Below are 25,082 nucleotides of genomic sequence, written 5' to 3' on the forward strand. Positions count from 1 at the left end.
TACTCATCTTTTCCCATTATGGTTTTTAGAACGATTATTATTTTTAACTGATCTTTTTGAAAGAATTAGACTTTTAAATGTAATCAAAACTACTTATTTAAATCAAATATCAGTTACTGTATATTATGAATAGAATTACAAAAAGACATTTGTATGTCTGACCTAGATATAGTGGCATTAAGAAATGGAAATTTGGGGCATTAGAAAATGATATTTACTTATTAAATATAGCATAGTAATGTTATTAGTTACTCACTTTAGGAATGTATAATTTATTAAAAGGATACTATTACTTGGATAATATAACAGTTATATAACTTAGTTACTGAATGCCTAGGGTATGTGAATTAATTGTAGTCAAAGTTTAGATTACTACTAGGGCTAAGTCACCTCCTTTTTTGTCCTTCAGCTGCAGCAAAATCTAACTTCCATGTGTTTTGCTACTTATATATGTCTTTTGGGGGATTTTGAAAAACCAAAGTCTTCTTTCTCCCTTGGAAGTGTTAAAAATCCTAAGAAGCTGTCTTGAGATAAAGTTTGTCCCCTTTCATTTATTAAATGTGCTTTTCTCTTATCTGCGAATTTCACCTTCAGTTTACTGGCAACTGGTTTTTTGTGTTAGGATCATAGAATTATGATTAACTCCTGACAGTCTGGCTTTGGTCCCACCTCTATACTGGAACTGCACTGTTGAAGGTCACCAGTGACCACATTCTAGACAATTGTAAAGGGTTTTTTGCCCCCTCGTTTTTTAGTCTCCTTGACATATTAATACCACATGACCTTGGCTTTTCAGTTGTATGAGCAACCTACTTCGCATTTCTGCTTTGAACTCTCTGCTGCCCATGCTTTTTCCTGTAATACCTGTCTTCTCTTTGTGAGGTGAGTTTTGTCTTTGTCTTTTGCTAGGTATTTACTTACTGTATTTTAATCTTGTAACTTTAGTTCTTGCTTTGCATTTGTGTCATAGATAAATCATCATTGTTCATCTCTGTCGCTCTGATGGATATTGCTGGCAGTCCTCAGAGCTCTATTTGCTATCATTGCCCATCACCCAAATTCTAGTTCTGCACCTGCGTCTGCTTTTATTTAGATGTCCTTTTTTCTCTCAGAACAGACCTTTCTCAAATCATCTTCTTCATACTGTTTTCTCCTCTGAATATTACTGGTTTTTTTTTTTTTTTTTTAAGAAGCATTTTCTCAATATCTTGACACTTTTTGTTGGATAAGGGCATCTCCAAAAGTCTCTAATGACCTTGAGTCTTTCTTGAAACTATTTCTTAAATTTGTTCCATCCTGTTCATTCCCTCATCTTCCCCAAAGTGCTTTATAGTGTGTGGAACACCTTCAAATGTATTTTTTTCTCTTTAAAATAACAATAATCAGTTTGTATTTGGGTAGAGATTTGCTGGTCAGGAAATAAGTACTGAAAGAGTTAACTAGTCCAAGGTATCATTGCTGATTAAGGGAAGAGCTATGACTCAAGCCAAGATAATGAGATTTTAAAGTCTATACCTGTGCCCAAATCAAGTGACTATTACAATTTCCTTTTAAATGATCTTTCAACTTCTGGTCCTCTTCTTTAATTCACTTTACTCACAGTGCTAGATTAATGTCTATATAACCAGTCACAGTAGCAGCTATTCCAGATTGGTATTCTGTTTTAGATAATACCGTTTAATCCTCAGAACTGCTTTGTAAGGTTATTATTCCCATTTTATAGATAGGTAAATTAAGGCTTATAGGAGTTCAATAACTTGCTAGTCATTGTGTGTTATTGGGTGGAGATTCAAACTCTGGCTCCCAATCTCTGGTTCTTTTTAGTTCTTTTTACAACCACATTCTGCTCTTTATTAAATCTTGACATTACTCTTCTTTCTAGGAACTTACTATGGCTTTATTTTGCTACTTAATCTCATTTATAGCCCTTTATTAATCTTCAGGATCTTCGATGATTTGTTCATAAGTTTCTTTTTTATTATTTTCTCCAATAATCCTCCTCATTTAACCCTCTGCTCCTGACCGTGTTCTCTTCTCACACAGAACTTATGTGGTATCACTTTCTCACCTTCTTAACTTACGTGCTATTTTCTCCCTGTATAGAATTATTTCACATCCACCTCTTTACTTATCCATAGCCACTTGTTTACCTTTTCCTCAATCCAGCATTTAGTGAGCACTTAAACCATATATGATGTTATGATAGGAGTTGTTAATATAGGTGAGTGCATGTGCCTTGTGGAAGAGGTGAGCAGGCCGTGGAAGGAGCCAGACTGGATTCCCCACTGATTTGAGAGCAGTAGCAGAGGGAGGTGTGCACTGGTTGCTGTGGCAGCACTCAAGAGGATGTGATTAATTTTACCTGAGTGGTTGGGGAAGATGTGACAAAAGAACTGACATTTGAGCTATGGCCTTAAAGGAAGAGGTGTAGGAGTTCTCCAGGTAGAGAAGGGGTAGGAGGGGGGCATTTTGGAAAAAGAAAATAGTGTATGGGTAGAGGAATGAAATCACAGATATGTATGCCATATGTTGTAGTGTGAACATTAAAAGCCTTTGTTTTAGGGCTATGCAAAGTGCTTTGTTGCTAGCAGGGCTCACATGCCTGGCCTTTCCTTAGTGGAGTCATTGAAGTCCAGGGTCTGGTGTTCGACCTTACACTTTCAGACATCTGATATGCTGGGGTTACTGAGAGTGGTCATCTCTCAGGAGCAGTGTCACATTAGCCATATTCTTTGAAACCAATACACAGATGCGTGTGTATGTTTGTGTGTGTATATATATATATCCATGTTTGTGTGTTTGTCAATTTGTTCATTTCCAATGAGAAATACAACTGTCAAGCAGATTGGATTGCTCGATTTGGCAGACAGTACACTGTCTCCCAGTAGGCAGGCTTCTTGGGAAGCCAAGTCATTAATGTGGAGGTCAATGGATGATGAGAAATATAGCTGTCAAGTTGACCCAGCATTTTTGACCAGTATACTCTCTTTCTTCTGGCAAGATACATGGGAACCATGTTGCAGAGACCTCCTGTTGAGCATGGAAAGAGAACCCCAGGGATATTTGTTTGAAGAAGTATCTCTTAACCGAGTTAGCTTAAGGCTGTCATACCCACTGCGGGAAGAACTTTGCCAGGGAAACCATATTATTCTAGTCAACTCAGCCAAGGCTTCCTCTCCCATGGTTTAGTTTGATCTTGTAAACATTTGCTTCGATGGCTTCTCTGATTCCTTTGCTGACCAGTCCTTCCCTTTCTTCTCCCTTATTTTTGATGCATTCTCCCTTTAGATATGTTGAGACATTCTGTCAAGTCTCAAGTCAAGTTACAGAGAAGTCTTAAGAGCTAGAGAAGCAGAGGATTTTCATATCTGTTTTGATCTATCTTGTTTTTATTTTAAGTCACATTTCCTTATTTTCAGTCACTTCGGACCAAAATCAAGGGATGGAGTAGTCACTGAAACCAAGTGTGTGAGGTTTATTGGTGGTGAGATGTTGAGGATGAGGTTAGAAAGGAAAGTTGGGACCAGATTATAAAGGGGTCTTGCATGCCATACTAAAGATTTTGAATTTCAAAGACTTCTCAATTCAGTTCTCTTCTCCTCTGTAAATTGTTTTTCCCCTCAAATAATGTCTTCTTTTCAGCTATATCAGATTGTTATTATCTTACTATAAAGCATGTGATAATGGATCTCCTTAAGAGATCTTAAAATCTTTAAGAGATCTTATTTAACTCCTTTATGTTTTGACAGATAAATATTAGGTGATATTATCTACATTTTAAACAGGATTTGCTTGAGAGCTTAAGTTCTGCTTCTGACTGAATTTCGTCTTGTCTTTTAGCTCAGGCTGTTTCCACAACTTCCTCTTTTATCCATCCCCCTGTGCTTTTACACAGGGTATTTTATATTATTATATATTATTTCTTTTTTCTTATTTATTTAAATTCATTCATTCATTCATTCATTTTTTAATCGTGACATTGGTTAATGAAATCCAGTTAGTTTCAGCTGTACACTCTAACAGTAATGCATATATATATTTATACCGCGAGTCCACCTCCCATAGTTAGATTCCTTTCTGTCACCTATTATTTCTCTTTTATATTATTATTTAATGTTTTAAAATAATAATTGGTGCTTATATACATAAAAGTTGGTGCATATATGAATGCTAAGTCTTCTATTGATTATTACATTATATTTTTTTCTCTAGGCAGCTTTGATAGTTCCTTATATTTATTTTTTTTATACCTTACAATACATAGTCCAGTTGAATTTCAAGCGAAACTTACAATACCATTTTAGAGCCAGAAGGTTTCTTAGTCTACATGAGGAAAATAGGTCCAGGGTAGCTCTAATTTGCCAGAGCACACAATGAGTAGAACCCAGAAGCCAGGTCAGATCCAGCAACTTTTGCACTGTTTTACACTTGTTCCCTGTTTGGCTGAGAGAGATATTCTACAGGGATGAAAAGGACCCTCAAAGAACACCTATATCAATGTACAATCTCCAAAACCATTGGATTATAACTTAAATTAGCAGCTTTTCTTGTTAATGCTAGAAAGAGTTTACTTTTGAATGTTTCAGATTTTACTGTTATATAATAACCAGTGAGATGCACATAGAGAAAGGAGGTCACATATTGAAGTCTTTCTGTGTTTTTGCCAAGCATTATACAGGCGTTTTGTATCCATCACCTCAACTATTTATTGCGACAGTTCTGTGAACTGGTTGTAGGTGTACACATTTTGCTGAGGACCACAGAGGGGAAGCAACCTTGCAAATAGAATTAGAAGGTGTGGGTTGTGAGCCCAGGTCTACATGACTACAAAGACCATGCTCTTCCAATTATGCTTTATTGTTACAGCCTTTGACCACAGCCTAAAATAGCAACTTTAGCAAACAGTTACTACTCCTGACTTCCTAATGAGGCACAGTCCAGCAGCCATCCCTTATTGTCTGTAGCGGTAGGGTTGAATGTTGGTGCCTGGGTTGAATGTTGGTGCCTGAGTAATTTCACATTTTCTAACCACGATTTGTGGCTCATATTTGTGACCTTTTATATATATGTATCTTGTGTCATTGTTCCCATTTGTATTCTGTGGGAGAACAGCATTGTCTCATTTTGCTTGTATCTACAACTTCACTTTCCATCTTGTTAAATTTTCTCCTTTCTTCTCGTTCTCTCTCCACTCTTTACTCTTGGTGTGGAGAGAAAATTAAAAGTCCTTGTATCAAAGGTATTTGAATGGCTCAGTTTCATTTTTCCCCCATGAATTCTTCTGTGTTGGGATGAAGAATTATGAGACAAAAGAACAAAATGAAGGTGATGCATAATCACATTATTTGTCTTCCAGCGAAACAGTTTTCCAAAATGGCAAGATGTATGCAATTCATAACATATAAAGTTCATCATTCATATTTATAAAATCTGTGTTTTGGTGCTAGATGCACTTCAAGTTTCAAAGAATGATTTTAAAATGCTTTTGAATCATCTCCCTAAGAGCTTTCAACACTGTATAAATAGTACACTTTTTAGCATTTCCTTTTGCATACCTGCAGTTTGCATCATCTTTTGAAATTGTTTACCACTTTCTTGCAAGCGTATGTGGAGACTCAGCCAACAAATGTCATTATATATGTGAGTTTCAAAAAAAGCAACCTGGGGGAAGTTATATTTAACCTTTTCAAAGAGTTGTTATCTGGGCTTTCCCCCATTTCAGAGCAAAAACAGATGTAAACCAAGGATGCGAATCAATGTACATATTTTTGAATATATATTTTCTTTTGAGTTTTGCCAGTGATCTTTTTTGTTACAATATCACCCTGCCCTGCTCAAAATTTATAATGTTTCTGGTAAATAGTTTACTATAATCTGGTGATTTCCATTACTTTGCTTGTTCAGTTAAATTATTATGGATTGTTTCTTAAAAAGAACAACACAGTTGTGTGAGATGAGGAATTAGAGCTGTGGCATTTGATTAAATGTGTTCATAGGGGAAAATATGCTAAGAAGGCTTTAGAATTTCCCTTTTATGCCAGAAAGTCCATTAGAGTGGTAGGCTGTACAGAGGGAGGTAACTCAAGGGAATAGCCTGAGGTGGAAGGTGTTGGGTAACAAGAAAACAGAGAGAATAGTTTCCCTAGCATGAGAAGAATAGCGTCTTTTCTAAGTAGAAGTGTTCAAACCCTATCCCACTATGTTGAGAAATCATTTTCATTTAGCTAGATTTTGCTTTTTGTTTAATTAAAGTTTGGAATAAGATGACCTTATTTTTGGATCCCACATCTGCTATACCGCACACACACAAAAATTATAGTACCCACTAAGAATAAATTAAAATTTTGTTAATGGCATTTGTATTGTGTTTATTCTGTCAGGTTTTAAATTCCAAATGATCAGTGCCTTTTACTGGAACATTCCCTGTTTTATATATGCTTTATAATTATCTAGTACAAACTTCCTCTTATTAAGTATATGATGACATTTAAGATGTTGAGGACAGTTTAATGTCTTTTATTTCTTCTACATGGTGGGTATTAGACAGTTACTGGTTGATAAATGAGCAAATAAATGACTGAATAAATAAGAAATATGTGAAGCATATATAATTTTCTATTCTGATTCATGATTTCTATATGTTGCCCTATCCAGTTCTTAAAATACAGATTTGCATTAAATGATTATATACTTAATATATAAAAAACAGGAAAATTATGAAGAAATTAAAAAAATTAATTCTATCACACATAATTGTAATTTAGAAAGTCAATTCAGATATTTTTTTCTCTCTTTCATGAATGCATACCCACACCCAATACACACATATCCACATACATACATATATTTACAGATGGAGAAATAAGAGAAAAATGATAAGATTATCTTATATACTGTTTTTGCTTAAATAAAGGTGTATTACTTGAATTTAACGAAAGTAAAAGAAATTAAAGTAGACCCAAAGGAGTTGGAGTAATTAAATAAGTGATCCTTTACAGAGGGGTCCCCAGCCCTCTAGTAGCAGTTAGTGGCTGTTAGGAACCGGGCTGCAGAGCAGGAGGTGAGTGACTGGCCAGTGAGCAAGAATGTCAAATGTGTGGATCTCTTTTGCTTTGTTTCACTCACACACACACACACACACACACACACACTTTAATTTCATTTTGTGTGCTTTTTTTCATGCTGTCTTCTCTTTCCCTGGCTGTTTCAGGACTAAGTATTCTGGTATTTTTTGCTGCTGTTTTTATGGCTTTAACTTATGGGTTTTTTTTTTTTTTTGGTTTGTTTATTTTTGTCATTTTTAATCTACAACTTTGTCTTTAGCTTGCCCATTTGCTTTTATATCTCTTTGAAAAGTTGTCTTACCTTTTCTGAGCTATTTCATTCTTTTCTTTGAGCTCTTTTACTTTGAAGTAACTCATAGTCTCTGTAATTTAAGAGTGTGGAAATTATTTGAGTTCTTCCTCTGTTTCCTAAGACAATATCTTTTCTTCATCTACCATTTGCCTCTTCCTTCTATCCAATTCTTGGTAGTTCTGTATAAATTCTTTGCAGATTCTTTTCTAGTTATTACTCATTTTTGAATGAGTTCAATTCAGGTATTACCTGAAAAAAAAAAAAAAGTGAGATTAGATGTAAGTATTGAGTAGTAGGGAGAGGGGATAAATAGTATCGTTCATGCTTCCAGTTAGATTTTTTATCTTAAATACTCTTTCACATAAGACGTTTCCTTTGCTCTGGGGATATTTCTCACCTCAGCTTGCGGGTGCAGTGAAGGTCACTGTAACTTTGAGATCTTGTGAGTCATAAAAGTCTGTGTAGTACTCAGTTTGGTGCTAACTGCTTCCCTTCTCTTTCACCCCGTTTGGCAGTCTCTCTGAGCTAGGAAGTTAGGTCATTGATGATAAAAATGTCATGTTGGTTTTTCCTCTTTTCTTTTTGGTGTTCTGGAGAAACCTTTCTCATTCTCTGTTAGGTGCTTAAACATCATTACTCTAATCAGGGTTTCCTTGAATGGGCTTTAGAACACTTCCAATTTTAGGAAAATCTTTATCCTGCCTGACATCCAAGGGGGTGTGGTTTGGCTCTTAGCATTACTCCTCATTTTGATTACCGATATCACAGAATTTGGCAGGTTTTTTTTTTTTAGTTTGTGGTTTGTGGTTGTGACTGTCTTTGTTTCATTGATGAGAGGTATTCATTATTTTTCATTCTTTTTGTGTTCAATTAATTAATTACATTTTAGCTTCTTTCTAGAGTAGAGACTGGGGTAACAAGTGTCTTCCTACTGTCATATTTTTAATTTTTTTTTATGTTTCTGCTAGCTCTTCGTGTGCTCACTCTCCCTCCTTTCTTCTCTTCCTTTTTTTTCCTTCCCTCCCCCATTCTTTAGCTACTTACCCCTTAAATTGGGAGCTTTTCCTAAGCCCTATTTTCAGTCCATTTTCTCTGGTTTAGTTTTCTCTTTTTAAGTGCCTTCATCTAATCCATTCATCTTCACCCATAGGCTAATGGAGTTTCTCCGTTTTCTACTTTCAGTTTTATTGAGATATAATTGACATACAGCACTGTAGAAGTTTAAGATATACAGCATAATGACTTGACTTACATATATTATGAAACGATTACCACAATAAGTTTTGTTAACATTTATCATCTGATATTCTAAATGTGATTGTATTTACTACCTCATTTAATGAAATCTTTCTTCTCCCAAATTATTAAGGCTCAAGATATTTCAGTCAACCATAGTTTTTTTCCCCCATGCTTCTCTCACCTACTAATGTATCACTTCTGACTAATATCCATTTCTTTTGTGTCTGTTGTGTCTTCTCATTGAGATTGTAGGTCCATTGGAGGCAAGAAATTGTTATAGTGTTTCACATATAATATACAGTTACCAAAAAAAAAACATCAACTTAAATCCTTTGAAATTAATTCCAGCTTCAATAAAAATCTGTTAAAAAGATGGTTTTAATGTCTTATCCTAAAATCTTGTGGTAATTTAACATATTTTGCTGCTAATCACCTTGTCTAGATCATAGATTTTTATAATACTTTTTACTCCTGGTTTCTCTTTTTCTTGAACACTCTAATTCCCATATCTGTGAAATGTTTCAGACTATGACTAAGACTATTCCTCAAACTTAAAATTACGTTGATGACTTTTTAGTTTTCTTTTACCACTCCCCACTTCCTATGAATTTCTATTGTTTCTTAAATGATCCAGCTTTTAGTCAACTTTAAAAATATCATAGTCAAGAATTTGGGTGGTTTCTTTGTGAAAATATTAAGAAGGCAGTGGTAAAAGATCTTTATATTAGATTTTAATTTTTGTTTTTAAAATTAGTTGTCTAAATTAAACTTGCTTAATATTTAATGTGGTACTTTTAAACTGGTAACATCTTAATATATTTTTTATTGAGAGGCCTATAAACATAACTTTTTTCATATATTGGGAGAGACAGTAATAAATGTCAAGAAATTGAGTGAAGAAATCAATTGTACAGAATATGGTAAAATCCTAGAGTCAACACATGTTGGCAAATGTTAGCTGCTTGGTGCATATTTCTTTATTGGTAGTGGGAACATAATCTTTTGAAATCATCATTGTAAAAGTGAAGCAGTCATCTTAGTTTTGCAAAACTTAAGATTTTAACAATAAGAACTGCTTCTCAATATGGGAAGCTTGTTGAATTTCTCATAAAAGCACAAACCGGAAACTTCTCTTAGAGAAAGATAACTTTTGAAAGAACCTGACATGTTTTAAAGAAAAAGTGGGTCCTTTTGGTTAATAAGCTGGAGAGCCATTACATTACATTTTCATATTATACTGTACACACAAGATCTGGACCTTTTTAATGTAATTAATTAAAAATAATAAACTTTAATTTTTAGAGCAGTTTTAGGTTCACAGCCAAATTGAGTAGAAAGTACAAAGGGTCATCCCTCTCAGCCTTCCCAACCATCGAATCTTCACCAGAGTGTTTCCATCAACGAACCGACATTGAAACAGCGTTATCAACAAAAGTTTAGTTTAAATTAGGGTTCACTCTAACTTAATTTACACATTCTGTGGGTTTTGACAAATGTATAATGAATGCCATGTATCCACCCTTATAGTATACAAATAATTCACTGCCCATAAAATCCCAATTTACCTATTTATTCCTCCTACACTCTCTCCCATAGAACCCCTGGAAACCACTGATCTTTTTACTGTCTTTTCCCGAATGTCGTATAGTTGGGCTAATTAATACAGTATGTAGCCTTTTTATATTGGCTTCTTTTGCTTAGCAGTACTACATTTAAGTTTCTTCCGTGTCTTTTCATGGCTTGATAGCTCATTTATTTTTAGTGCCGAATAATATTCCATTGTATGATGTACTACAGTATTTTTATCCAGTTAACTTTTGAAAGACTTCTTGGCATTTAAGTTTTGACAATTCTGAATAAAGCTGTTGTAAACATTTGTGTGCAGGTTTTTGCATGGATGTAAGCTTTCAAATAATTTAAATAAATATCAAGGAGTTTGATTGCTGGGTTGTATGGTAAGAGTATGTTTAGTTTTAGTTTTGTAAAAAACTGCCAAATTATCTTCCAAAGTGGCTGTACCATTTCGTAGTCTCATTAAAATGAATGAGTGTTCCTGTGGCTCCATATCCTCTTCAGTATTTGTTGTCAGTGTTTTGGATTTTAGTCATTTCAGTAGGTGTGTAGTAATATCTCATTGTTGTTTTAACTTATACTTCCCTAATGACATGTGGTTTGAACATTCACATATGCTTATGTGCCATCCATATACCATCTTTGGTGAGGTGTCTGTTCAGACCTTTTGCTCATTTTTAAATTGGGTGGTTTGTTTCCTTATTGTTGAGTTTTAAGAGTTCTTTGTATGTTTTGCCCTTTATCATATGTGTGTCTTTTGGAGATATTTTTTTCTCGGTGTGTATGTTGTCTTCTTATTTTCTTGACAGTGTCTTTTACAGAGCAGAAGTTTTTAACTTTTAATGAAGCTCAACTTAACAACTCTTTTTTTTTGGATCGTACCTTTGGTATTATACCTTAAAGTCCATGGCCAAACCAAGATCAGCTGTGTTTTCTCATATATTATCTTCTAGGTATATTATAGTTTAAAATTTTATATTTACTTTTGTAATCTATCCATTTTGAGTTATTTTTTTGTGAAGGGTATAAGGTCTATATATAGATTCAGGTTTTTGCATGTAGATGTCCAGTTGTTCCATCACCATCTGTTAAAAAAACAATCCTTCATTGAGTTGCCTTTGTTCCTTTGTGAAATATCAGTTGACTATATTTGTGTAAGTCTATTTCTGGGCTCTCTTTTCTGTTCCTTTGATCTGTTTGTTTGTTCTTTCGCCAGTACCACACTGTCTTGATTACTGTGTAATTAATTTTTAAAATAATAATTAGTAAACTGTTCAAGTGTTTTCTTGTTAAGATTTGTGAAGCAAGTCATCTTAAACCAATTTGTTATTAAGTGTGAAATAATGTCATGTTATTTTTAGAAATGGATATATTATTGGCAATTATTATAGTAAAATTTGTATATAATGGTAACACTGTCACATATGGAAAGAAATAAACTTGTAATATTTTCACTTTAAAAGCTATACTTTTATATGGTGGCTTGTTTTGTGAGTTCATATCAGCTATTTAATACCTACTAGATAACTTTACTTTTTAAAATATGAAATAGTTGTTTAAATGTGATTATGAAAAAGAGTATTAATCTTCGAAACTAACATTGTTCAGTATGTGAAATCAAGATAGCTGTTTTTATATTTTTTCAAGAATTGCTGCTCGTTTATTATTAAGAAATGATAGTTATCTGAAACATTTCAGGGTATAAGTCAATGAATAAACACTTTAGTGAAGCAATTTGAGCTAGATTTTGGAGGATGCTGTTAATACATAGTACATTTTTTTTTGCCCATAACTTAATTCAGGAGGAAAAAAATAGCCAGTAAAATAAAGTAATATAGATAAGTACAGTATGGGTGGCAGTGTATTTGAGCTCTGTAATAAGTTATTATGATTGGTGACTGTAAACTAATGCTGTCACTTAGCTGATTTTTACTCATGATATCTTTAACCTTGTATGTCAGAAACAATAAATTTGCAATTAAAGTTTTTAGGTAATTGAAATAGTTGTCAGCCATGACAACCATAATGAGTACATTTTTTATATTAATTTTATTCAGGTATAATTTACTTACAATAAACTGTACCCATTTGAGGTGGGCAATGTGATGAGCTTTGACAGAAACATGCAGCTATGTACCTACGACCACAGTTATGATTCAGAACATTTTTGTTACCCCAGAAAGTTCTCCGTGCCCTCTTCAAGTCAGTCTCCCTCGTGTGCCACCATCTCAACTTTTAGGCAATTGCTCATCTGCTTTCTGTATTGTAGATTTGTTTAAATTTTCTGAAATTCTTAGTAGTGTGTTTTGTGTAATGCAGAAATGATGTTTTGTTTTTTAAATGATGAATTGATTTTTTTTTGTAAAATAACAATGTGTTTTATTTTATTAAAGTTTTTGAGATGCTCAAGTAAAGTTTAGTTGCTATTATTCCTAGCATTTTTGGTTTAAAATTTTTCTACCTTGGTCTCCTCATGTAATAAATATATTGCATATAACTTATATAAAATCAACTCGTGGCACATTCTTGTGTAAAGCATATTATCCTTTATTGTTTTGTAGTTAAACCGTTATGTCCTTGTTTGTTTTCAAAAGTTGATAAACAATTTAAGAAATAAAAGTCTACAGATCTTATTGCCATTAGAATTTAATTTCTTCCTTATTTCACAGTTGTCACTCAATAGACAGTTTAACCTTGCTCAGTAAAAGGCTATTTGCCTTGTCCTTATGCCCTCCTGCTCAGACCTCTGGGGATGAGAGAGTGAGGGTGGATAAAATAGCCCTTTACTTCATAACATTCTGTGCTTTATGACTCTCACTCACACATTGTCTATTCTAAAAGCATGCTGAAAAGTAGTGGTTGAGCTCATGGAGAAAATCATCCACCAAGATGAAATATTAGAATCCTTTTATGACTTCTAATCAAATGTACTGAACATTGATTTCTTTTTATAGGAAAGAGTTAAGAATTTTTCACATATTACAATAAGCAGAGTTTTCTGGTTTTGCTCAGAAAAGTTCTGTTACTAGTACTTGTGCTGCTTTATTTGTTAGTTATCGTGAAATGAGTTCTAAATAAAAGCCAAACATTATAAAATGTTTTTTCACATTTGCTCTACTAACCATATTTAAATTTCTACTTAGTTTGAAAATCTTATACTCACATAAAGACAAATAATCCTAATTTTAATTTATTTATAGAAACATTTTGCGTAATTGATGTTCTACTAACCTATCCTTAAGTACCTGGCATTTTGAGTGATAAATGTGGATTTATTAAGAAATCCTGAAGATCTGCATTTAAACACTGTTTCACTGAAGGCTTCAGGCAAAAGGAAAAATGTTCCGGCAGTCAATTTGAGAGACACTCTATGTGAAATGGGACTAACCAGCAGTGTGATAAGAGTAACCAACCTGAGAACTTGTATTTTTTATTATCCTTCTCAACACAATGATTCTACACTTTTAAAAAAAATAATGCTCAGAATGCATTAATATATTGGCTAAGTGGAAAACCAGAAGGAGCAATTAGGGGGATCATTTTATAAACTATATAAATGTTTAACCAATGTGCTGTATACTTGAAACTTATTAAAATAAATAATTTTTTTTTTAAAGTCATGCTCAGACCATTTTTAGGATTTCCTCATTTTGTGGGATTGTCTTTAGAAGTCCAGGCACATTCCATTCAGCCTATACTATGATGGTTTACACATGGGCCTCTCTTCAGCGGTTTAATCCAGTGGGAAAATGGACAAGCAATTACCTGTGTTACAAAGCTGATTGCATTAATGCTCTACTGGTGGCACATACAAAGTGCAGTGTGAAGGGAAAAATTAATTCTGGCTCCAATATCAGGGAAGGCTTCATAAAGTAATACTACTTAAATAGAGTAATAAGTAGCATTAAATTATATATCTATATTTTTTCTTCCATTTAAAAAACTACTATTTAGAAAATTTGGAAAGTCAGAGAAGCATTGAGAAAAATATTCTAAAATTACCATCGATATTTTCGTAGGTATCGCATTTTTGTTCCTTAGCCGTTTTTGAACTGTTGTTTTTCATTTCCTGATTCAAACATTTCTCCATGTCATTAAATATTTTTCTGCAACATCATTTTAAATGACTACATAGCCATTTAACTACTGTATAGATATAATGTAAATTATTTAACTAGTCTTCTCTTATTGAAGATTTTGATTGTTTCTGCTTTTTACTACTATGAAAAACACTGTCAGAAACATTCTGGTGAATGTGACAGATTGTTTTAAATTAATTCTTATTTTGTCAAAGTAGTACATTCACCTAGTCTAAAATTCTAGTTGTTAAAGGCCTGTTAGAGAACACAGTGATTCCTCACCCACTCTTTCTAGTCTCCTTCTCTAGGGGCAACTATTTTTAACCTTTCATCTGTTTCTTCCGGTTATGTATCTCATACTGCTAAATTACAGATACACACATTTATTTTAGATATTGTTGATTTTATACGATAGTCTTTGATTCATTTAGTTTAGATATTTTTTATTGACTTTATATTATGGTCTTTGCAGATTTTTCACCTTTATGCTGCCATCCCTTCTCTGCATATTCCCAGTATTGTTAGATTATGACTTCTGATTAATTTATTTTTAGTGTTACACCATTATACTATGCAGATGTTTATAACTAAGCATTGTAATGAACTCTTGATTAAAAGTTCACTTCTAATTTTTATGTTTTTCATGGAATTAGTAAAGTCCTGCTTTTCATTTGCTTAGTTTCTTGTCACTCTTAATATTTCTTCCTATATCATCTAGAACTTCTTAGTATAATTTTCCATAAAATAAATCACATCAGATTATTTTTTTCTTGAATATATTCTTTCAGGAGCCTTCCATTTTCATTTTCTACATTTCTCTTCCCTTGCTTTTCCTTTGCTGTTCCATTAGGAGCCCCTTCGCCTCTTCCCGGGTTTCATATTGTTTTCCTCGTCTTACTCTGATATGTTTTGGTATATATCCTGTAGTAGTTTCCTGAGAAAGGTAATGTGAGAGAAAAATATCTTTATTCAGTTTTCTCACTTGATTGATATTTTACCTGAATAGTTTTAATTAAAAATCACTTTCCTTTAGAATTTTTGAGTTACTTGTCTTCCTGCTTGTTGTTGCAAAGTCCAAAGTCTTTTTGACTCAGTTCTTAACATTCATGGTGGGTGGGATTCCATTGATTTAACTGTATGAGAAAAATATGTAGAAGTGAAATATTTGGCTTTTTTAACGATATATTTTTAAAATATTGAAAGTGGGGAAGATGAAAAAAGGATTCAGGGCAGAAGGACTGGCAGAGGCCAGGTGATAGCAGAGTGTCCACTATGTTTAGAGAATGAGGACATCTAGGTCCATGTCAAGAGAGTGTGTGAGGGTGCAGTTGGAACACAGCAGATAGAGGCTTTATAATGGTTTCTCATGGCCTGGAACTTTGAATTTGTTTGTAGGCACTATTTTATCCAGCTGTCATCAGTTGTATGAAGCCTTCCTTGAGTTAGGTTAGGCCAAATGAATTGACCTCTGGCTTATCCTCTCTTAGTATTTTGTGTCTGTGCAAGCATGCATGCATATGTGGATACACATACCCACACATACCTCTTTACTTATCCGTATGTCTGCCTCCCCAGTTAAAATAGATTTTGGGGTATAGGAGTGGTATAATTGGGTCTGCATTAAAGAAAGCGCAGCAGGTAAGTTCTTAACATTTATGATGGTTGGGATTCCATTGGAAACTAGAGGGATGGACAAGGGGAAGTACAAATTAAAGGAAAAGAGAAGAGAATGTTATTGCATTGTCCAGATTTGAAGAAATAAGCCCTTGATATTTATAGTCTGCTGAGAGTGGGAGGGATATTGCCTCAAATAATTATATTCCCATGGGTCTAATCATTTTTAATTTCAGAAATACTATGTTATTTTAATGTGTTTTGTACACATTTTGCTTTAAATTCTTTTGCCCTTTTTGGTTCCTTTGTGAATAATCTGAACAATTTTGATTTTTGCTTTTATTAATTTTTTTAAAGACCAGTGGTTACACAACTGGTGATTCATATTAATGATGATCAGCGATACCATCTTAATTCCATTTGGTTGAAGAACAACACTAAATAGGGAACTTTGGATAAAAATAATTGGTTAAATATCATATTATCATTTACACACATTTCTTTATTCTGAACAGATTCATTGCCTAAGAATGTTAACCTTGATAGTACCAGAGAGATTTTCTTAAGTAGATGAAAATTTGAAATATTAGAACTTTCCTTACCTTACTGTTCTCCATAAAATTTTAGTATTAGAAATAAGACCTTTTCATCAAGATGAATAATTATTCAGAAAAAAAAAGAATTAGTTAAAAGTTGTGTTTGTGTGTTTGTTTGTTGCTTGATTGCTCAAAAGCCAGGTGGTATATTTTTATTTAAAAAGATCCTCCATGTAACAAATTTCTGAATAGCATTCTGTGATGAATCTTTACTTTCCAAGATGCTTTTTGTTTGGCTAGTGTTCTACTTAGAACAAGAGACGAATGTACTTTGTAATTTTCATAATGCTAATTATAATTTATTAACCACTTACTGTGTGATTGCCCTGGCCAAATAGTTAAGAGACACTGTCTTATTTGAAAACATCCCTGATGAGGTAGGTCTTGTGAATCATTAGATGAAGAAGTCGAGGCACAGAAAGGTTGTTTCTTGCCCAAGATCATGCAGGTTGCAAGTAGTGGAGCAGGGGCTGTTTTTGTTTGTCTTTGGTTTATGTGTCTCTTCATTATTAAGCATACTTCTTTCCAAGTACTTTGGGGAAGGTTTTAAGGATATTAATCCTGTAAGTGGCTTCACATGTGAATAGAATATACACCTCCCCTATTATCAGGTGACTGTTTTGTTTACTAACTTCCTATAGGGGATAATTTCTTAGGTCTTCTTTTGGTCCTGATAAAATTGCATTCCCAGCGCTGGCCACTGTCTTTCATGAATGAGAAAAGATGGACTGACATGAAATTATTATTTAGTTAGTTTTTTTCTTTTTTCTTTTTTGTTTTGAAAATAACTATTTCTTGGGAAAACTTTCTGTACTCATTAAGACAACATTGGTATCCTTGTCTAATGTGTGACAGATAAAACTGTGTTACTCTTTATACTGCCTTATAGTATTCTTTCACAAACCATTTAAAACCTTTTCAGCTGCTGTTTTTCCTTAGTGATATCTTTAAGAAGTCACAGCATGTTTCTTCCTGAACACATAATGGCCTGGTATTCTATCAGATGTGTTGCAGGGCTTCAGCAAGTGGTTACACTGAGTGTCTCCGAGAGGCAACGTAGTAGGCAGAGCACTGCAACTGAGAAACCTGTAGAGATCAGCACACCTGCCCTTAAGCAAAAGGCAGTAATTAGTTGCTCATATTCCCTTGCAGACTTCCCCAGTGTTGTTGCACGTGAAGCCTAGAGATCACAGCAATGCTTTCATGAGCTCTGCTCTGTGGGAGTTGTTTATGCCCATTCAATTTTTAATGTTCCTATAAGACATTTTGAAGGGAACCCAGAACCCATCGGGATTTGCACACTTGATCAAACTTGTGACGATTTAAATATAGAAATAAAGAGAAACTTTTGGATTATATTAACCTTTGGATTATATTAGGACAGTGTTAGTTAGTGGAAAACATTAATATGATACTTGAGGCAAAGTTGTGTTTGATCAACCTTCACAACTTTTTTATTTCTTGAGAGCAGGTATAGCTTCAGTAAATCTAAACAAGTTCTTTAATGTGTATAGATCCAAGTGTATGTGGATATCTGAATGGCATGGTCTGAATATTTTAAAAGATGATTTTATACCAACCACTTTTTAATAAATTGTACTACCTTTTGTTATTAAAGAATGAGATGATAGATGATTTACTTTTAGTAAAATATATTAGCATATATGAATTAGATATATTGGTGCCAAAGAAATTTATTACTCAAAGTACTTGGAGGGCTTTTATGCCATTGTTTTAGTTTTAACTGTATGTGTCCTAGATACTGCGGGGAATAAAAGCTCGTGTTTTGCCTGGTGACCTTACAAGTAGTTTTTAACTCTGGGATTCAGTTATTCGATTATATTGGTATACATTATTAATAAACAGGCTCATTAAAGATATATTATTGATTCTTAAATATAGTTAGTGTGAAAAATGCTATAATTTCTAATATCATAGCAAGTTCAGTTCACGCTTATTCTGAGAAAAAATAACCCTGTCACCTCATCATTTAAGCATAGTCTGGTGTGTATATATATACTTCTTAAATTGGTTCTTAGAGACAAATGCCAGATTATAGTAGAATTAAATAAAATGATATGCAATACTGGACTATCATTGACAGAGTTGGAAATCTGAGGTGCTAGTGAATTCAGTCAGCCTATTGTTCCTCACATTTTCCTTCATTAATACACAGGTAGAATCTTCCGGTGGGTTTCTGGGCATAGTTATTCATTATTCCTCAGTGAATAATGACATGAATGATGTGAGTATTAAAAATTTTACCTCTAGATTTTATGTTTGCCTGCCCTTCTTAGGCATAAGTAAGTCTAATTGTGGATGGAGCTTGGGATGCTCCACTTACGAGCTGATGGTTGTGGTGCTAGCATAAACAAAGTACACATATGTTACATGTGGAACACTTTGGCTAGCTTATACCTCATTGACTTTCAGGAATTTCACAGAAGTCATTCCTAAGAATTGGTCTTTCTGTAGTGGCCTTCTTAATTCCTAATAACTTCATGTAAATGTAGCATAAAACACTTGGTGGTTTGCTTCCTACATAAATGCTCATGTGCCTGGGTCAGTATCTTATTTATCTTTTTATCCTTGGTGACTGACTAAATGTGATCAGTTAGTGTTGGTTGGATTAGTGAATGATTGAAAATGCTATGTAATGCATACAAATTGCCCATGGAAATACCATAGTAGAGAGTGGATCAAAACACTTTTAGTACAAGAAATGACTTTTTCTCCTATTTTTTTTCCCCGTTATAATCCTAGGTTGATTTTTTTTTTCTAGGATTAGTACTTATGATCAGACTTTAAGTTTACCTTTGTTACTATCAGTGCATCCAAAATTTTCTGTGAAATTTTTTTTTATATTTTTACTGTAGTAAAATTATTCTTCTTACTTTAAGTCATAGTCTGGACCTATTTACCTTACTTAGCTGTGTTACTATGCTCAAACCCTTGTTTCTTCCTGCTGTGCAGGACAGAATTTTTACCCCTTTTCAGGATAAGCTACACCTCCTTCTGACATCATGTCTTGGTCTCTGAGCTCTAATCTCATGAACTCATGAGTTACTTTTTGGGTTTTGACTCACTTTTAGAACTAAATCATACGTGTCCCTATGTTTTGCAAAATGTGTGTCTCCATCTAGTTTGTTCTTCATTGCTATGATTATTAAATTTTTAAAATTTTCATCCTTTTCTTTCTGGAATATGGCAGAATGCTAAGTACTTTGTAGTCCCTCACTAAATAACATACATGCTAGTTAATCTCCAGCTTTTCAGTAGGAAAATAAGCTTTCTCCTAAAGAAAGTGAGAAAGACAGGAGGGAAGAAAGGAAAGAAGGAAAGTGGGAGGGAAGACAGGAGGAAAGAGGAAGGAAGGAAGGAAGGAAGGAAGGAAGGAAGGAAGGAAGGAAGGGAAGAAGGAGAGAGGGAGGGAGGGAGGGAGGGAAGGAGGGAAGGAAGAAAGTAGGAGGGGAGGGAGGGATCCAGTCAATAAATATATACAAACCAAGGCATGCAATCACTTAATGGATGATAGTGGAATAGGGAAAGAGCATTGATTTTGGAATTTGAAAAATTCGAGTTTAAATTCTGATTCTGCTTATTCACTTTTTAATCTTGATTGAGTTTCATCATCTTTGGGTATAAGTCATTTCTACTTGGTAAGCTTGGTGTAAGGGTTAAATTATATAATGTACGTAAAGTGCTTATTAGCACATTATCTGGTAACACATGTTTAACAAATGTTAGCGGACTCTATTATTTCGCATGTAAGGAAAGTGAGGTTTAGAGAGCTGACTAAAGGTCATACAACCAGTAAATTGTGGAGGGAGGATTGAAACCTATTTTTTGTTGTTGTTTGTTTTTTTTTCTTGAAAGCAGTGCTTTTCAATGCTTCTTGGCTTTTTGTCTAAGATCAAGTGTAAAGTAGTACTTTTTAAACATCCGTGTACATCAGAATCCTCTGAGGGGCTCCTCAAAATACCATCCCAGAGTTTTCGGTCTGGGGTGAGGTCTCAGAATTTACATTTCTAAGAAGTTCTCAGCTGCTGATGCTGCTGCTGGTCTAGGGAACACACTTTGCTAGGGACCACACTTTGAGACCCAGTGTCTGTAGCAGCATTTCTTAACCCCAGCTGGACATGAGAAATCACCTAGGGAGCTTCTAAAAAAATTACCGATGAAACCAGAATATCTGGTTGTGGGGCCCAAGTATCAGCTTTATTTATTGATTGATTTTTTTAAAGCCCTCCAAGTGATTATGATGTGCAGCCAGAGTAGGAAACACTACTCTTCCCACAGTTAGATTTTGCAGTTTTCCACTGGCACTGGCTACCAAGCAGAGTGCTGGCCTTGAACACCTCTGGGGTACTCAGTGAAGCAATGACACTTTGGTTTTTGCCCTTTGAGGTTTTAAAGCTATTGTGCTAGCCTAGAATTCTTTTATTGTTTTACCTGTTCTAATTATTTGTGTCTATTGTTAGCATTTCTCCATTCTTTTTTCAAGTAAGTTTCTTGAATACCTTCATCAATCTCTAGGGTAGATTTTATGTTAATATTTGGCACAAGCAACTATGTAGCAGTAGGTGACTTGAAGTACAAAATAGATTAAGGAATGCATCTAATTTTTTTAAAAAACAATCATTTTAGCAACTTACTATACTTTTAGAGTTCTGATTATGAGTTTGTTCTTTTTTCTGAGATGCTGTTGGGAACTTTATGTTTTTGTTTTAAGGCACCAGATAATGGTTAGAACAGATGATAGTTGTATACCCAAGAGTGCATGAGTGAAAATGCAGTAGATTAATTGGTTAAAAGAGTCATTTCTTCTGTTACACGATTCAGTCAATAAATATATACAAACCAAGCCATGAAATCATTTTCTGGATAAGAGTGAGCAAAATACCACATAATTTCATTAACCTTTAAGCAATGAAATTATAAATCCCTATGCAAATGATTAAGGTTATCATTGCCTATCACCCCCTTTTGATACCTACAGACTGTTAATTCTTCTCTGTCCTGCTGAGTCTTATTAAAACTTCTGACTGATGTACTTTCATTAAAAGGTTTAGAATTTACCAATTTAAAACACTTGCTTCACACTATCACCTCTAATTTAACTAGGCCATTAAACACAGTATTTTGCAAAGGGAAAAATTCAATGGCTGTTTCTTTAAAAAAATAATAAATTGAAATGAATTTTAAACTCTGCTTAGAGGTAACTGTTACATACGACTAGGTCTTTTGATAGTTGATTTGTTCCTTTAGTTTGCAAATTTCAGGTTTACAAAGCGTCTGCTTTTATTTAAGAAATAAGCCTTGAGGCTAGATTGGTAAGCCTTAGGGAGATATCTGGTTTGGTGTGAAATACATAGTTGTTAAAGGACCACGTGAACTGGGTCCCAGAAGATGAAGAGTAGAGCTGAAACAGATTGAGGAAAACTGTATTTCATTTCATTTGGCTAAAAATATCACTAAATTAAAAATGAAGACAGTGAATGATGGCAATACAAAGAAAATTAATGTGAATAAGTCATATTTTGGTGTAGATTTTGTGAAAAGTCCTGACTTGTGAGACGTTTAAAGGAAAAGGCTTACTGTGTCTCTGACCAAAAAAACTTGGCGCCGCATTCTGGAAGCAGCTCTTAAGAGCTCTTTAGCTTTGTGGGGGTAGCCTCTTCCAAGGAGAAATGGATCAGCCCTTCTAGTCCGTAGCATCGCTTCTGTTCAATGAGATGACAGATGTCATAGAACATCCTCTCATTCAAAAGAAAAGGACTCAAGGTTGCTATCTTAGGTTGTATACTGTGGGTAATCTGGTCTGCAAGTGTTAAGAAGAGAATGTAATAGGACTTCTTTCTGGCTTTAGGGAAGCTTTATATCATTGATCTTTTGGAATCTCTGACTTCTAAACAGGTTTTCTTTTTCCTTAAATAATTTTAAAAATTATGAAATACATTTGTATAATGATAGCATGTAGAATATACTTTTTTTTTTGGTAAGCGCTTCTATCTGTCTTTTTACATGTTTTTTAAGCACTTAGGCTCAGAGTGATATTCTAATAGCGTCATTTAGCAATTGAAATGGCCTCTGTATATGCCTGTTTGTTGGGTATCTCTGGTGATGGATGGTGGGGAACAGAGGGCAGGGGTGATGACTGGTGTGTGAAGGTGGAATGCTAGCGTCTTTCACTGAGCCTGAAAGTCCCTAACCCCCTTACCATCAAGGATGCCCTCTTTTCAGGTATAGGTGTATGAATAAATAGATTTCCGTACCTTTTTCTATTCAGCATCACTTTATTTTTATTTTTGGACTTTAAGATTATTTTTAAAACTTTTGAATAGTTATTGTGTACACTTGGATGAAATGTGGTTCTTTGTTAAAATTAAGGGTACACAGTATCGTCAGCCAGTTTTTAAAAAAGATTCAGAAATGCTATTCAGTATTTCTCAGGCTTCTCTTGTAAAGGCAGAGCATGCATCATAAAATGACAACTCAGTCTAGGTGTGTGTATTTTGATATTTGGAAATAATGAGGTTGTGATACTTTGTCTTCTACAATAGCTCTCCTGTGCTCATCTCTGAAATAAAGAGGTCTGAGTAGGTGCCCCGATGGTGTTTTCCCAGTCTCAGTTCTCTAAGAGCACAACTAACTTTGAGAATTGAAGTGAACATCACTGTAACATACTAGATAGATGTAGGCCATTCTCCCTAACCTCAGTCTCCTCATGTTGTTTGTTACTTTCATATCATGTATCATGAAATGATACTGCTGTTATACTAATCTCCCTGCATTCTTTCTCCTCTCCCCAGAATTAAGCTTCAGCAGGGCAAACTTTGTCACTGCTGAATTCCCACCACCAGCTGCAATGCCTGGTAGGTACATGCTCAGGAAGTGAGTTATTTTTTGAGAGAATATACAACATGATAATTATTTCAAATAGGCCATCTCAAAAATGCCACCCTCCCCCACTCTATTGTTTTCTTAGCCTTTCTCTTTCTCTTCACTTTTTTTTTTTTTTTTTTTTTTTGGTGACATGTCTCAACCTTCTCTCTGAGGCTGTGACTTATTCACAGTACTTGGAAAGTTCTTCACCCTTGTTTTTTTCTAGTATAGGTTATTCTGAGTCTGTGATTACTGTTTAAAATACGTCTTTTAAAAATGGGTTTTGTGCTGTGTACACTGTTTGGGAGATACATTTCTTTTTGCTTTGCTGGCTCCTCCTTTATGGGTGAGTTACTATGTTAGTTTTGACCTTTCTAGTATCCATATACTTAAGGATTCTGACTTTAGTATTTACAGAACAGGAAAGTCACAATATCCACCTTTGGGTATATGGTAACATCTTATTCTCTTCACTGTGCACAGTTTGCAGAGAACATAGGGCTGTGTAAGTTAAGTAAGAGTTTAAAACTGATGTAATGCTCTCCCAGAAAGTAATATTGTTCTTAAAGTATTTATCCCAGATCTACAAATGTCTGTGTACCTCCATTGTTTCCCTGGGGTGAAAACCCCAAACCTGGACTGATTACCCATACATATGCTTTCCAATCTGGCTCTGAGGTTTTAGACTGTCCTCAACAAAGGTTCTTGACAGATTTTTTTGCATTGTGGACCTTTTTGCAAATCTGACTAGTGATCCTCTCTACAGAGAGATGCATTTACATAAACTCATAACATTTTTTTTGAAGAAAAGCAAAATATTTATTTTATTATTTTTTGAAGTTATACACTGAAATATTCTATATGAAAGAAGGCATGAGAGTTCAAAATAAGAAAAATGTGCATTGTATAATAATTGACACCTTTTAAAAATTTATTTTCCTTTACTTATAAAATATTTTGGAAAATAAATATTACCTCAAAACAATTGTTTTGTTCTTTTCTTCATAATTGCTGGTATAATGACTAATCATGTATTCTTCAATGATGCTTTATTTTTCTTTAAGTTTATTGGGGTAACATTGGGTAATATAATTATATAATTTTCAGGTGTACATTATAATGTAACACTTGTATATTCTATTGCTTATCACCCAAAGTCTAGTTTCCTTAAGCTACCATATATTTTATCCCCTTTACCTACTTCACCCTCCCTTTCCCCCTCCCCAGTATTTGACTCCCTTTACCCCATCTACCTCCCCGCTCCTCCCCCACCCCACTAGTAACCACTAGTCTATAGTCCTCTAGTAACCACTAGTTTGTTGTCCATGTCCATGAGTCTCTGTTCGTTTGTCCTGCTCATTTGTTGCTTTTAGGTTTATATCCCATATATAAGTGATATCATGTGATTTTCAACTGTTTCTGTCTGGCTTATTTCGTCTAGCATGATTATCTCAAGGTCTATCCATGTTGTCGCAAATGGCAGTGTTTCATCTCTTCTTATGGCTGAGTAATATTCCATATATATGTGTACCACAAATTCTTTAGCCAGTCATCTATCGTAGGACACATCAGTTGCTTTCATGTCCTGGCCACTGTGAATAATGCTGCTATGAACATTGGTGTGCAAATATCTTTTCGGACATGAGTTTTCAAGTCTTTAGGGTAAATACCCAGTAGAGGGATTGCTGGATCCTATCATAATCAATTCTTAGTTTTTTGAGGAACCTCCATACTGTTTTCC

General features: G+C 34.2%; 1 protein-coding gene across 3 annotated transcripts in view; it reads left to right on the plus strand.

Moving 5' to 3' along the window:
- Window positions 1–25,082, plus strand: part of GTDC1 (glycosyltransferase like domain containing 1) — a 355,599-nt gene that overhangs the window by 50,563 nt on the left and 279,954 nt on the right. Inside the window, exon 1 of one of the 3 annotated variants that reach the window (XM_036236287.1) lies at window positions 19,948–23,331. The exons of 1 other annotated variant lie outside the window; for it this stretch is intronic. The gene's annotated coding sequence lies outside the window, so the exon portion shown is untranslated. Of the gene's footprint in view, window positions 1–19,947; window positions 23,332–25,082 lie in introns of those variants that run through there. One more of the 3 variants, XM_036236291.1, reaches the window with a different exon arrangement.

The sequence above is a fragment of the Rousettus aegyptiacus genome, unplaced genomic scaffold (genome assembly GCF_014176215.1).
Source record: "Rousettus aegyptiacus isolate mRouAeg1 unplaced genomic scaffold, mRouAeg1.p scaffold_m13_p_2, whole genome shotgun sequence".
NCBI lineage: Eukaryota > Metazoa > Chordata > Mammalia > Chiroptera > Pteropodidae > Rousettus > Rousettus aegyptiacus.